This window comes from Crinia signifera, chromosome 4 (assembly GCF_055691185.1).
Source record: "Crinia signifera chromosome 4, ASM5569118v1, whole genome shotgun sequence".
Taxonomy (NCBI): Eukaryota; Metazoa; Chordata; class Amphibia; order Anura; family Myobatrachidae; genus Crinia; species Crinia signifera.
The window spans coordinates 53,578,912-53,594,213 of NC_139220.1; the positions used below are offsets into that span (position 1 = coordinate 53,578,912).

At 43.6% G+C, this 15,302-nt stretch overlaps 1 protein-coding gene and 1 long non-coding RNA gene across 4 annotated transcripts in view; one reads left to right on the forward strand and one right to left on the reverse strand.

Moving 5' to 3' along the window:
- Positions 1-8,896, forward strand: part of LOC146074059 (uncharacterized) — a 60,463-nt gene extending 51,567 nt beyond the window's left edge. Inside the window, exon 3 of the long non-coding RNA XR_014473355.1 lies at positions 8,413-8,896. This is a non-coding gene — a long non-coding RNA (uncharacterized LOC146074059). The remainder of the gene's footprint in view (positions 1-8,412) is intronic.
- The window catches only part of KCNIP1 (potassium voltage-gated channel interacting protein 1), a 685,047-nt gene that overhangs the window by 176,754 nt on the left and 492,991 nt on the right, over positions 1-15,302 (reverse strand). The window lies entirely within an intron of this gene.

Genomic DNA, 15,302 nt, shown 5'->3' on the forward strand with positions numbered 1-15,302 from the left:
TCCTAGACAGGTCGGCTGTTTGGGTGGAGTGTTAAATTTGGGAGGGGTGTGTTCAAAGTGAAATCTAAATTGCAATGTAAAAATAAAGCAGCTAGTATTGCACAAAAAGAAAAGAACTCCCCCAAATGCAACTCTCTCTGCACATGTTACATCAGCCCCACCTACAGTGCACATGGTTTTGTCCATTAAAGAAGGAGTTTGCTTTTGCAAACTAACCAGAATCACTCCCAAAGATAATTGCCAAAAAATTGTATGTTGTTTTTTTTTGGCTACTTTAGTGTTGCTCTGTGATTATCAGGAGCTCATGAACCTAAGGTAATCTTATAGGTCAGACAGATTTGTAATTTGGGATACAGTATAACAAAGCAGAGATATTCACCAGGGACTTCTGGTCAGTGCTGTAACTAGACATTTTGGTGCCCCCTCTTGCCCGAAATGTAATTGGTGCCCCCACCACCCATGGCTATGGGTCAGATGGTCGACACACCCAAGGTCGAAATGCATTGGGTCGACCCCTGAAGGTCGACATGGGCTTAGGTCGATAGGGTCATTAGGTCAACACTAGCATTAGGTCAACATGGGGAAGGTCGACTGGCAAAATTTCGACAAGGGTTATTCACGTTTTAACTCCCCCCCCCTCCCCATACACAAAACAGGAATAGTGCGGTACGAAGGCGCATGGCAAAAAATGTAAGGTGTGGCTTCATAATAGTACCAATAACCATTATATCACACAATAGTATCCATTATTCACATTACACCACACAGTAGTGCAACTTGTGCATATTGTGCCAGGTAGAGCCCATTAGACACACTGCACCAGACTTACGCACATTGTAGTGCCCATAACACATTATTCCACAAACCGTAATGCCTATTACACATTATGTCGCACACTGTGATGTCCATAACACATTATGCTATACATTATGTTACACGTAATGGCCCCAAGTACTACCCTTCCACAATGCCCCTAGTAGTGACCCTTACACAATGCCCCCAGTAGTGCCTATTACACACAATGCCAGCAATAGTGCCCCTTACACAGTGCCCAAATAAGTTCCCCATTCAGAGTGCCCACATTAGTGCTCATGGTGAAGTAGGAGAGGAGAGGGGAGCGGAGCGCTCACTGTCATGGCGCTGTGTGTGGTATGTGCTCAGCTCCTATACTGCTGAGTGGCTTGAGGAATAATGCACAGAGGATACCAGCAACAAGGCAACTAGCAGACTTGCCCACTCTTATTGGTGTCCAGAATCGCTACATGATATTCAGAAGTCTTTCGGCAATTCCGAGTGAGTAGGTAAGTATGACCTTGTCACTTCAAAATACATACACACAGGGCTTAATGTTCCCCTGAAGAGGTGGTAGAAATCATTTTCCACCTCATTAGTTGGAAATCATTTTCCACCTAATGCCCCCATTGGGCAGTGCCAGGGCCACTGGTAGGTTTTCAGGCACTCCCCTGCAAACTATAATGCTTTTCTGTTAGAAGTACTGTGCAGTTCCAAGGTGGAGGTTAATCTAGCGCTAAAGTACCTCACCATTACAGGTGAAGCCAATCCCGATGGTCGAAATACCGACGTCGGAATCCCGACCGCCGCAATGCCGGCACTTTGTCCCCCTATACAGTGATACATTCTACAGCAGAGAAACAAAGAGACATGAAAACAAGTAGGAGCCATAGGGGGGTGTTCCATCTGTGCCAATATTCCCGAATAGGTGAAATATCTGCACTCGTAATAGAAAAAAGAGGGTTTGGAAAGTATATCACAGGCGCTTTAGGGTTAACCCTAAAGCGCCTGTGATATATTTTCCAAACCCTCTTTTTTCTATTATAAGTTATTTCTGGCTGAAATATCGAAACACTACTCTATATCTCAAAATATCAGCACTCAATTCTAATGTTAACTTTTTTTAAAGTTGGATCTAATTTTTTGGAAACGGCTGTCAAATTCACAGCTGTTTTTGTCAATCTGTGGCCATTTTCATCAATCCACGAACTTTCCGACACTTGACAGTCGGGACATTGAATTCCAACTGTTGAGTTACTGTTGGATCAGACGAAAAAAAGCCCAGGATTCCAAATGTCAGGATTGAAAACCCTCCATAGTGATGAATACTGGTTAGAGGACACTAGATTAGGATATTAGAAGTAACTTGGACACAACATTAGCTAGACTACACTATACTAAGTGATATGTAGATTAAAACATAGCACACATAGTAAAACGAGCTCAGCTTACAATATGCAACTATCATCAAATAAGCAATCATCATGCAACATGTACACAATCATATATATATATATATATATATATATATATATATATATAGAGAGAGAGAGAGAGAGAGAGAGAGAGAGAGAGAGAGAGAGAGAGAGAGAAAGAGTAGAGAGCGCTAGAGGTTCTCAACCACCTAGAAATATAGGGGGAAATTTACCAATATGAAAAACCTAGTTTTTCGTATTCGTATTTTCCCTACGGTTGCATACGACTGTTTAAGTCGTATGCAAACTCGTGTTCCGGAGGGGGATTTACAAAGCAGTCAGATACGACTGCTTTGTAACCCTCTGATGGTGTAACAATTCATATTAGCGGCCGTATATACGGCTGCTAATACGAATTATTTCTAGCAGTCTGCACGGATCAGTCAGATCCGTGCAGGCTGCAAGGTGTAAAAAAAAAATAGAAAAATAAATAAATAAAAAACGGCGTGGGGTCCCCCCCACAGCCGAAACCAGCACCAGGCTGACAGAGCCTGGAGCCGGTAATTAAAAATCAGGGAACCCGACAAATAGGGGCTCCCTGATTTTTAACAACCAGCCCCAGGCTCCAGGTCCGGGGCTGGTTCCCAAAATACGGGGGACAAAATGACTAGGGGTCCCCCGTATTTCAAGAACCAGTCCCAGGCACAACCAGCCGGCAGGGTAATGTCACAGCCGGGGGACACTTATAATATAAGGTCCCGCGGCCAAAACATTAACCCTACCGACCAGTCAGCCTGGCCAGGGGACCTGGGGAAGTGGGGACCCCCCCAATAAAGGGGTCCCCCCCCTCCAGGACTTACCTGACCAGGCTGAAGCCTGGTACTGTCCCCGATGCCCCTGGGCGGTGGGCATCGGGCTGATAAATGGTGTAAAAATAAGGTTAAACTATTGTTTTTTACTGTGGCACTACAAGTGCCAGCAAGCCTCCCCAGCAAGCTGGGACTTGAAGAACCACAAGTCCCAGCCTGCTGGGCATTAAAGGGACCGCTGGCACTTGTAGTTCTACAGTTAAAAAAATAGTGCACAAAACACACTGATACACTTTTTAATAAAACTTTATTACATACAAAGCCCACACATACTAATACTTACCTATCTTCTTTCCGTAGGTAGCCCTGATGTCCTGTGTCGGCGTCTTCTGGTCCTGTGTCGTCTTCTTCCTCCATGTCGACCGTCGCTGTCGCCGTCCGGATCCGACGAAATCCATTTGGGAAGCTGTGGAAGGAAACCATACTCACCTGTCCCAGCGCGACGTAGTCCAGGTAAGGGTCTTTGCAAAAAAACAAAACGAACACCCGAATCCAGCCGGACACGGAGACGCACGGTACTGTGTGTACATCGTGCGGCTCCGCCTCCCGAATGCCGCTATTGGCCGCCTTGCGGCCTAGCGGCCAATCAGGAGCCGCTAGGCCGCAAGGCGGCCAATAGCGGCATTCGGGAGGCGGAGCCGCACGATGTAAACACCGTGCGGCTCTCAGTCCGGTCTGGATTCGGGTGTCGGTTTGTTTTTTTGCAAAGACCCTTACCTGGACTACGTCGCGCTGGGACAGGTGAGTATGGTTTCCTTCCACAGCTTCCCAAATGGATTTCGTCGGATCCGGACGGCGACAGCGACGGTCGACATGGAGGAAGAAGACGACACAGGACCAGAAGACGCCGACACAGGACATCAGGGCTACCTACGGAAAGAAGATAGGTAAGTATCAGTATGTGTGGGCTTTGTATGTAATAAAGTTTTATTTTAAAAGTGTATCAGTGTGTTTTGTGCACTATTTTTTTAACTGTAGAACTACAAGTGCCAGCGGGCCCTTTAATGCCCAGCAGGCTGGGACTAGTGGTTCTCCAAGTCCCAGCTTGCTGGGGAGGCTTGCTGGCACTTGTAGTGCCACAGTAAAAAACAATAGTTTAACCTTATTTTTACACCATTTATCAGCCCGATGCCCACCGCCCAGGGGCATCGGGGACAGTACCAGGCTTCAGCCTGGTCAGGTAAGTCCTGGAGGGGGGGACCCCTTTATTGGGGGGGTCCCCACTCCCCCAGGGCCCCTGGCCAGGCTGACTGGTCGGTAGGATTAATGCTTTGGCCGGGGGGACTTGCATAAAAAGTCTCCCCCCGGCTGTGGCATTACCCTGCCGGCTGGTTGTGCCTGGGACTGGTTCTTGAAATACGGGGGACCCCTAGTCATTTTGTCCCCCGTATTTTGGGAACCAGCCCCGGACCTGGAGCCTGGGGCTGGTTGTTAAAAATCGGGGAGCCCCTATTTGTCGGGTTCCCTGATTTTTAATTACCGGCCCCGGCTCCTTCAGCCTGGTGCTGGTTATGGCTGTGGGGGGGACCCCACGCCGTTTTTTTTTTAAATTTATTTATTTTTCTATTTTTTTACACTGCAGCCTGCACGGATCTGACTGATCCGTGCAGGCTAAAACGCAAATAGAACAGGAAAATGGTGTTCTATTTTCCTGTCGTATTTGCGTGGGTGTTTCACACCACTAAGCAGCCGTATTGTCAGTACGGCTGCTTAGTAAATCAGAAACCACCATTCTTTTGAATGGTGATTTCTGTCGTATCCTATCGATGGTGTAGACATTCGTATTTGTAAATACAAATACGAATGTTCCATCTTTAGGACTACGAATTGTTGTATTTTTGGGATTGTAAATCCCAAAAATACAAATTCGTAAAAAAAAGGTGTATTTCTGCCTACGAATACACCTTTTTTCTACGAATCCATTTTGGTAAATGTCCCCCATAATCACCACTATGATTTACTGTATGGTGCAATTGAAATAACAAAATACAGTTAAAAAACTTTTATTAAAATTCCATAGTTCACATCAGGATTTCATCTTTAGGATGTAGCTTCAATAACCCCTGGGTTATAGATGCCAGAGGCATCTATAGCAGACTCGACTATAAAAGCTGTTGGGTCTGTTTTGCCGAGAACGGCCGTAAATTGTTGAGATCACGGATGTATTTTGCCAATCCACGGCCATTTATGTGGGGACCCCCCCTTTTCTGCGATCAGCAGACTTGACATTGAATCATACAGTACCTGCTGATAAATAGGCGAGTGGGCTGAGAACGGGCCAGGGTCATGACTTTTGGAACGTCTAAATTTGTTCTGAAGTGCAAATATCTCTAAATCTACCCTAACTGCCTAAGGTTAAGTTTGTAGGCTCAGAAGCAAGTATAGTTTAAAAAAACATTTAATCCACCTGCAAAGCGGATTTATGTGGAATTCTGAGAGGGAAATTTACTAAGATGTGTATTCTACTTCACATGTGATTTTGCTATGGGCAACCAATCACATCCTTTCTACTATCTTCTGGGTGCTAAATAAATAAGTAGATTCTGATTGGTTGCCCATAGCAACATCACATCTGAAGTAGAATACACATCTTAGTAAATTTCCCCGAGTCTCCTTATGCAAGAGAGGGAATCCTTTAAAGTAGGTTGTAAATATTAAATACAGAGCACATCCTAGTGGCTGCAAAATAGTACATAGAGTACCCTATGTATCCTGGGAACTGTCATACAATACACAAAGCATGACATGACCTGGAAAAAGAGAAGGTATTTCATCTTATAGTACACATATATAAAGAGGGAATAGAATAGCATAGCGGTTTTGAGTTGTGACATGTTAGCGGGCATTATCAAGCCGGGCAAGCGGAGATACTAGATGCTACCGATCGCCCCGTTTTTATTGTGTATCACAACCGGCTAATTTCTGGGTGCATGATGCAGCTGTGTGATATGGTCGGTGATTGGTTAGTAAAGGTCACGTGATCAAAGCATGTGACCCAAAGCCGGTTTGTTTCATAGTATATGACGCGACTATGCAATAGAGCCGATGATTGGCTGATTTAAGTCATGTGATAAGGGCACATGACACGGAACTTATGCAGAAAGCTTCATGGTAACCATAGGGATATACATACATTCGCAGTTAGTCAGCGATCATTGTCTAATCTGGCAAATATATTACTATATGTATACGCTTTTGTTTTTTGGAAATAAATATAAGAACGGAATAATAATGAAAGATAATCCTTTTAAACATAATAATTAAAAATGAATTGTATATTTATAAATATATGGATGAGAAATTAGAAATGGATATGGATAATAAAAATAATAAAAAATATATAAAAAAATAAATAGATGAAAATAAAAAATGAATAAAAAAAATTATATATATATATATACAGGTCGAGTATCCCGTATCCGAATATCCGTTATCCGAATTATTCCGAAATACGGACATTCCAGAAAGTGAAAAAAAAAATTTTTTTTGCTAAAAACTCACTGGAGACATTTGTAACAGCATCACTGGGGACATGATATGTAACTGGCACTATATATGTGCAAGAAAATGATTGCTTGGCATTCAAATTCAGTGCTGAGATAGTACACACATTTTGTTTCATGTTTTGAAACCTTGTTTTTTGAACAATTAAAATATATTTGTGTGTATTTTATGTGGTAATAAAATATATTTGTGTGTATATTATGTGTTTATACAGCATAAATGCAAGATACTTCAAAATACATCATTGAAATATTAAAATATTCCGAAATACGGAATAATCCGTTATCCAAAATTCTCCTGGTCCCGAGCATTTTGGATAAGGGATACTCAACCTGTATATATATATATATATATATATATCTACTCTTTTTATATTTCACTCTTAATTATTGATTTTTAAACACAGTGCGCAAGTTGGGGACATGGTACACAATGCTCGTTTATCGATATGTGTGAGTACACAGATGGAGTTAAATTTAGTTATATAGGATACTGCTTTCCGGAAATGTACTCACACATATCGACAAACGAGCATGGTTTTGTACCATGTCCCCAACTTGCACACTGTGTTGATCTGGTTGGGAGCACGTGGTGCCCACGACTCTTTGTTCATGTGTGTTGAGCCTGAGCCAGTATTTTATCTTCATATATGATCTATACACAGGATTGTTCTGAGGCCATCATTCTTTATTCAATAACAATTAACAATAAGCTATAAATAAAAAAAATATAAATAAAAAAAATAAAGCTATAAATAAAAAAACCTCTATCTATAATTATTCATAATTTATATTGCCAATTTATATATATATATATATATATATATATATATATATATATATATATATATACAGAAAAAATGTTAGTTAAGGTCTTAATATATGAACTGTAAAGGTATCATTTATCATATTTTTTGTATATATATATATATATATATATATATATCTATTAGTTTCTAAAAATAAAAAATGAAAAGTAAAAAATAACAACAGATTTTTTTTCATCTATTTATTTTTTATAGATTTTTAGATTTTTTTGATTATCCATATCCATTTCTAATTTCTCATCCATATATTTATCAATATACCATTAATTTTTAATTATTATGTTTCAAATTATTATTTTTCATTATTATTCCGTTCTTATACATTTATTTCCAAAAAACAAAAGCGTATACATATGTATACCTATAGTAATATATTTGCAAAATTAGACAATGATCGCTGACATATACTAACTGCGAATGTGTGTATATCCCTATGGTTACCATGAAGCTTTCTGTATAAGTTTTGTGTCATGTGCCCTTATCACATGACTTAAATCAGCCAATCATCGGCTCTATTGCATAACCGCATCATATTCTATGAAACAAACCGGCTTTGGGTCACATGCTTTGATCGCGTGACCTTAACTAACCAATCACCGGCCATATCACACAGCTGCGTCATGCACCCGGAAATAAGCCGGTTGTGATACACATTTAAACCGGGTGATTGGTAGCATCTAGTATCTCTGCTCACCCGGCTTGTTGATGCCCGCTAACATGTCACAACTCAAAACCGTTATGCTATTCTATTCCCTCTTTATATATATGTGTACTATAAGATGAAATACCTTCTCCTTTTCTTCATGTGGTCCGGATTCCAATCACTTGACATGAATCCACCTATGACATAATGGAATTCTTACAATAGAACTTTATTTTTATATACAATTCTTTCTATTCATTTCAAAAGTGGTTATTATTATTCAGTCCACTTTGACATATGTATTACTTTTAATGTATTAAGGAAATTTTGTATTTTTATTTGACGGTTTCTTTTTTTCTGTAGCAACCACACAGCTGCACTCTATCCCTAATTGAAGTATGGGTGTATAAATATGGACACCAGTGTACACACACTTTTAACCTGCCCCTGATGAAGCTGGGGTTTTCTTCCCAGAGAAACGCGTAGAGCCTTTTTTGAATCATTATACCCTTGACACTACAACTCCTGAGGATTACAATACGCTTTCAACATTTCAACTGGCTACAGGATAGACTTTCTCTACTTGGTCATCTGTCATTCCATCCTCACAAAGGATTGGACTAGCAGCAAATACTTTAACCCTACCCAGGTTTACCGGACAATTCACCAGACTCCAACTGCTAATATTGCATAATTTATCTGGACATCAGCCACCTTGTAATATACATCGCTGCTATACAATAGAGATATCCCTCCCAGTACATTTAACCTGGATATAGGAGATTACTAGTGTCTTAAAGGGGACCTACACGTATATATTTAACCCATTAATTATTTTTTATATATGTGTCCACATTTTATATGTTGTTTATTATATATTATTAAAATAAATTTTCATTCATAAGAAACCGTCAAACCTTGAATTACTTGAGAAACGTAGCCAGTGCTGGTTATTCCTTTTGTTTATTGCTTAGTTTTTAGGGATTGACTATCCCTCAACCAGCCGCAGTTAGCAGCACACCTTACCATTTTCCATTTTTCTTTGGTGTGAAAGGGTCAACACAGGTGTTAAATCCCGTGACCCGTTGACCCTTTCACACCAAAGAAAAACCCAGGTTTCTCAGCAAATTCCTGGGTTGAAAATCTTTAACCTGGGAATTTGGGGTATAAATCATACCTCCCAACATGACCAGGAGCAGGACCGGTGCAAGCCCTGTCAGTGCCCCAGGTGACACCCCCCCGCCCGTCCGCCCGCCCAACCCCCCCCCCACCCTCCGCTCCCACCCGTCTCCACTTACCCACTCCGACCTGGTCCATGGGGGGTCAGCGGGCTCCAGGGGGTGGATTGCCTCTCTGCGGTGACCAGCAATGGGGGGGGGGGGGGGTGTCAGTGGGCACCTGCTGGGGGGGGGGGGGGGGGGGCGTACAGCTAAATAAAAAATGAAATAGCTAGCAAACTGTTGAAAATGGTTTTTATTTAAATCTACCCCTGAATAAAATTATTTAAATCATAAACAATTACTGTACAGTTAAACATTTAAAATAGTCATAAATTATATTACTTAATTATGACCATAAAAAAGGAGTCCTTTACACTACATCTGAAAAAAGGGAAAAAGATCTTTAGTTTTAGCCCTTCTGAGATTCTATCAGTTCCTTGTCAGATGTAAATTTATGACCAGAAAAGGGTAAGCAGATTTACAACAGAATCAGATTTTTATCGGTTTCAGTATAAAGGTGCGTACACTCGGATAGATTTGGCAAAAGATCTGGGTGTTCCCGTCCGATTGAAATGACCAATCGCTCAAATCATTTCATGTGTATGAAGGATATCAATGCCGATGCGCATACCTGCCGGTCATTGGTAGACGTCTATTGTCTTTCCTGCATGCAGAAAGATCATAGACAAATCATTAGCAATGTGTACCAATCGTTTCATGTATATGCACGAGGAACGATTGACTGGCTTCCACTCCCCCCCCCCCTGCGTGCCCTACTGCACCCCAATCTAACTCCCTCTGCACATGTTAAATTTGCCCGATCTGCAGTGCACATGGTTTTGCCCAGACCATGCACTGTATTAGCCATGTTTTCTGCAGGTTTATTAAGTCCTCTGTGATAATTGGCGAAGCCTCTGCAGTGGCTGAACATATCTCCTCTGTTGAAATTTTACTGACTTGCTGATCCCTCCTGGTGGAAGCCCGGTCAGTGTAAACGGGGCATGATTGGCACAAAGGAGGGCTTTTCAGGGTGCATAGATGCATGAATGATTCATCGTGGCTCCTCCCCCAGCTATACAGTATCGGAAAAACAGGCATATAATAGCAGGGGTGGGGTATAATGACGCATTTCAGCTTCATCAAGTGCTCAGTCCACCCACTTGTGCTCTGCTGTGGGCGGCCAAGGTGGGGTGCGAGTTGCTGGAGACGGATGGCTGACACCATACCACTAAATTATTGGCTCCTACCCAGGGGTTAAAGTAGGTGAGAACGGGATGTAACTGAGTTACACCACCTGTAATGGTTAGCCTCCTAATTGGTCCCGGCACCTTAAAAAAATTTGAAACTTGATCGGATCTCCTTTGCCATCGATGTAGGGAAACCATCTGGTCCTTCCACATCAATGGCAAAAGTATTCAACATCGGCCATAAACCATTGATTGAGGAGGGTGGGGGACAGTATACAGCTCCCGGCAGTGGGTGAGCGTCTCCTCCCACTGGGAGGGAGTGAGCGTGCATGAGAGCAGGAGGCTGTATAATAGTGGTATGTGGGCAAGACATTGATAAAAGTTGTGGTGCTGGTGCAGAGGACCGTGGGGACACTTCTGGCAGTGGGGGAACCTGCAGCGCGGCAGCCAGGGCCGGATTTCCCACCTAGGGGCGGCACCTGCTTGTGGCGGTACAGGATCCCCCATTGTCACAGTGAAATTGCCGGAAGGGGGTCAGGGGGTCTGCAAATTGCGGGAGGGGGGGTGTGCAAGGATCCCCAATTAGCAGGAGGGGGTCCTCAAATCGTGGGAGGGGGCGCGGGGGGGCTTGAATCGCGGGAAGGGGGGTCCACAAATTGTGGGAGGGGGGTTGTCGGGGTCAGTGAATTGCGGGAGGGGGGTTGTGGAGGTCCGTGAATCACGGGAGGGGCGCAGGGGTGCCATGAATCAAGGGAGGGGGTGGCGCAGGGGTGGTGGTGCGGGGGTCCGTGAATCGCAGGAGGGGGCATGAATCGCGGGAGGGGGGGTCGTTGGGGCTACGAATCACATGAGGGGGGTGCGGGGGGTTCCGTGAATTGCGTGAGGGGGGGCGTAAATCGCGAGAGGGGGGTCCGCGAATCGTGGGAGGGGGCGCGGGAGGGGGGGGTGTGAAGCACGGGGGGTCTGCGAATTGCGGGAGGGGGGGCGCGGGAGGTGCCGAAGGGGTCCGCAAATCACGGGAGGGGGGCGCTACGGGGGGTTCCGTGACTCGGGGGGGTGTAGAATCGCGGAAGGAGGGGCGTGAATTGCGGGAGGGGTTCACAAATCGCAGGAAGGGGGGTGCCGCAAATCGCGGGAGGGGGGGGTCACGTGGCTCCCGCGAGGGGGGTTGGGGATGGGCCGGGGGGGGGGGGGGGGTGCGGGAGTAATGGTGGATGGTGGCTGTGGAGTAATGTGGGCGTGAACTGTAGCCCTGGCTGGGCGGGGGGAGGTGATGTCAAGGGGGTGGAACTTTATACACATGAAAACGTTCTACAGATAGAACACTGGTCTTTTCCCCGGGGGGGCGCGGGTTGGTGTATCCCGCTGGGCGGGAACGTTATATACACAGGGGATGAGTGACGGATCTGGCTAAATATATAAGAGATATGCATACCTCCCAACAGTCCCAATTTTATCGGGACAGTCCCGATTGTCAGGGCCTGTCCCGCTGTCCCACCCGCGGGCGGCAGTGTCCCGCGGTGTGGGGGGGCTGTTGGGAGTCCCCCCTGTCAGCTGCTAAGCAGCGGGGAATAAACGCTGTGTGCATGCGCACAGCGTCTATTCCCGCAGCCAGGGGGCTGGGGGCATGGCTAGAGGCTCACAGAGCCTCTGGGTCATGCCCCCATAGCGGCAAAATGAGGGCGTGGCCTCGCGGGAGAGCCGCGAGTATAGACCATGCCCCCAAATTAGGCCACGCCCCGAAAATTTTGGCACGCCTGCGGCGCGCAGCAGCAGCATCCCGCCTGCTAAGCTGCCAAATTTGGCAGGTATGGATATGTCAGGCAACAATAAAATAAATTCCTGCATAAAACTATTCTATACAATATTTTTTTTTAAGTTCTGTATTGTACAGGATCTTACTAATTTTTTGCAGACATTAAAAACATTGAAATAAAGATATTTAATTCTGTAAATGTACTAGTTGTCACCGATTGAAATAATTTCAGTGGGAATAAAAATTCACAAAACAGGGTAAATAAAAATATCATGTTACTGCTACAGTGTAGGGAACATTATTCTTAATGGAACATGGTCCTATCATTTAAGTAAAGCCCTGTGCTTTTGTTTGAAAATGTGCATGTGCATTCACAAGTTTTGTAAATATTGCACAGCTTTTTTTTTATTAATTTTGTTTCTGATCCAAATCCAAGTTTAAACACTAGATGGCGGTATTGTCTTATATATATATCAATTGTGGAGAAAAAAAACAATTACCAGCATTGCCTTTTCTGCACAGACTAAATACTTTGAAGTGAATATACAAACTGAAGTAGGAAGTCTTTTTAATCTCAACATATTTTGTCTGCAACAATAAATATTGAATATATGACAAAACAGTAATAGCACAAATGTGTGTATATATTGAAACCTAATTTTAGCAACAAGGATTAGTTAAGGACAATAATTGTTGGTATACAAAAGAATATAAGATACTTGTTAAATATAACCCTTTGTGTGTCAATACCTCTGTGAGAGAGTATATATCCACTAAAATGCCAGAGTTGCTCGCATTTGTTATATAGATTCAAATAAAAAAGTTGTGTTAAAAAAAGATTATATTTTCTATATAAAGTAAACATTACAGGTCATTATGCTTGGCAATTTCCCCACCTATTTTAAGAAATTCACTTGGCATTCGTGTACAAGTAAATCCGAATCTAGTGATAACCTGGTGACTAAAGGACATATTTATCAAGCCTATTGGCCCTGACATTATGTGTAAGCAGCACTTTCCAAATCAATACCACTAAATTACGGGTGTTTTCATTAAGAGCTTTTTCGAGATTTCTACATTAATTATACAAGGGGCCTTCTTTAAGCAATCGTAGCAATCATAAATGCAGTGCAAATAGGTCTCTATAAGGTCTGCAAAATTGCCACATTTGCAAAGCCCCTAACAGCTTGAATGGTGTTAGCTGGTGTGTTGCTATATTTACAGTTTGTGCTCTAGTTACTAATGCTTGCACATGCATGTGTGTACATGTCATCCTTATATTCAGTTATGTGGTGAGGGATGAGATTTGTTTATGTTTGTCCACATATTTTTTGATTGGAAGCCACAAGCACTTGTCTGACCATACATCATTTTAATTCATCTTGGACCACCAACACAAGGCACCCCTGCAAGGACCCCAATACACCCCAGACATTGACTAGCAGAAGAACATTTGTACAAAATATTAAGCCAAAAGCTGACTTTTAAGCCCCATATACACTATAGGATATTTTGGTACTTGTGAGTTATCCGGGCGTCCGATTTTTTGATTGTATGCCTTAAGTTAAGGCATACAATCAGATGCGATGCGATGCGATATCGCATCGCATCGCATCGCATGCGACCATCGGATGCGATGACCCGATTTTTCCATAGGAATCAATGTTAAAATGATTCCTATGGAAAAAGGGGTCCTTTTCATACCCCTACTATCCAAGTGGGCATGGAGTTGGATATAAACCTGTGGCGAGCGTAGCGAGCCACCGAGCCCGAAGCGTGGCGAGCGAAGCGAGCCCCGCGAGGGGACGGTATTCCGTGTCCCCTCGCGGGGCTCGCTACGCTCGCCACGCTTCGGGCTCGGTGGCTCGCTACGCTCGCCACAGGTTTATATCCAACTCCATGCCCACTTGGATAGTAGGGGTATGAAAAGGACCCTTTTTCCCATTGAATTCCATGTTAAAATGGACTCAGTCCATTTTAACATTGATTCCTATGGAAAAATCGGGTCATCGCATCGCATCGCATCGCATCCGATGGTCGCATGCGATGCGATGCGATGTCCCGATCCGACCCGATTTAAAAATCGGACGCCCGGATAACTCACAAGTACCGATATTTTTCAAAGCTCCCTGTGAGCGAAACATGTTAGAGGACTTAAAGAATTTATGCAGCTTTTTTTTTTACTTCCTGGACAATAACTGAGCCCTGTGCTATCATCTACAGCCATTTATTGTATTGCTGACAAACCTTAGACATCACATTTATTGGGACACCAGTATTCATCAGCTGCTGGAAGCGAAGTCTACTTGCTAATGTAGATACTTGGAGCATAGGGAGAGATCACCACATTGCAGGTGCAGGACACAGCCTCTCGCAATCATCAGCATAGGTGCCGATTCTGTGGGTGCTCGAGGGCTCGAGCACTCATCTAAATTGATTCTAAAAGATGCCCGTATCCACAGCAGCAATTATAATGGAGAGTCTGTTCCTAGTAAGCCCAAATTGGATAAGCAGATGTAAATATTTACCACTCCTGGCTGGATGAGTAAAGGTAATCAAAGACACCGTCCATTAGTCCAAGTGCCAGGCCCAGAATTGGCACAAATAACCGGAGTCCACTGGCAGGCTGATAGCTTGTAGAGCCAAAGAAGTGAGTACTGGTGCACCAGGGAAGTTGTTCAATGGTCTCCCAGATTGGAGGGGAGGTACTGTAGCTGGGAGTGGTTCAATCCTGTGGGGCTGGTCCGGACTGCGATTCCAAATGGCAAAGTGGAAGGTGGGCAGGAACCAACTTATGCGTTTCGCCGCTCCTGGCAGCTTTATCAATGGTCCAAACAAAGTTGAATGCACTTTCTGAAGTAGTGCTGTGGCTTAGCATGCTGACTTCGTAAATGGTTACCAACTTTACCAAAAATGCAGCTTTTATTCATGGGTTTAAAGAGTACCAAGAGTACCAAGTCTTATAATGACTCTCTTGTCATCATTGCATAGTAGTGCTGTGTATCAAGAACATACTGATGCTATAATCTTGAGCCTGCAATGATAATTGTCCCTCTTCTGTTTCTCACGATGCACGTGAAAAACTTTTGT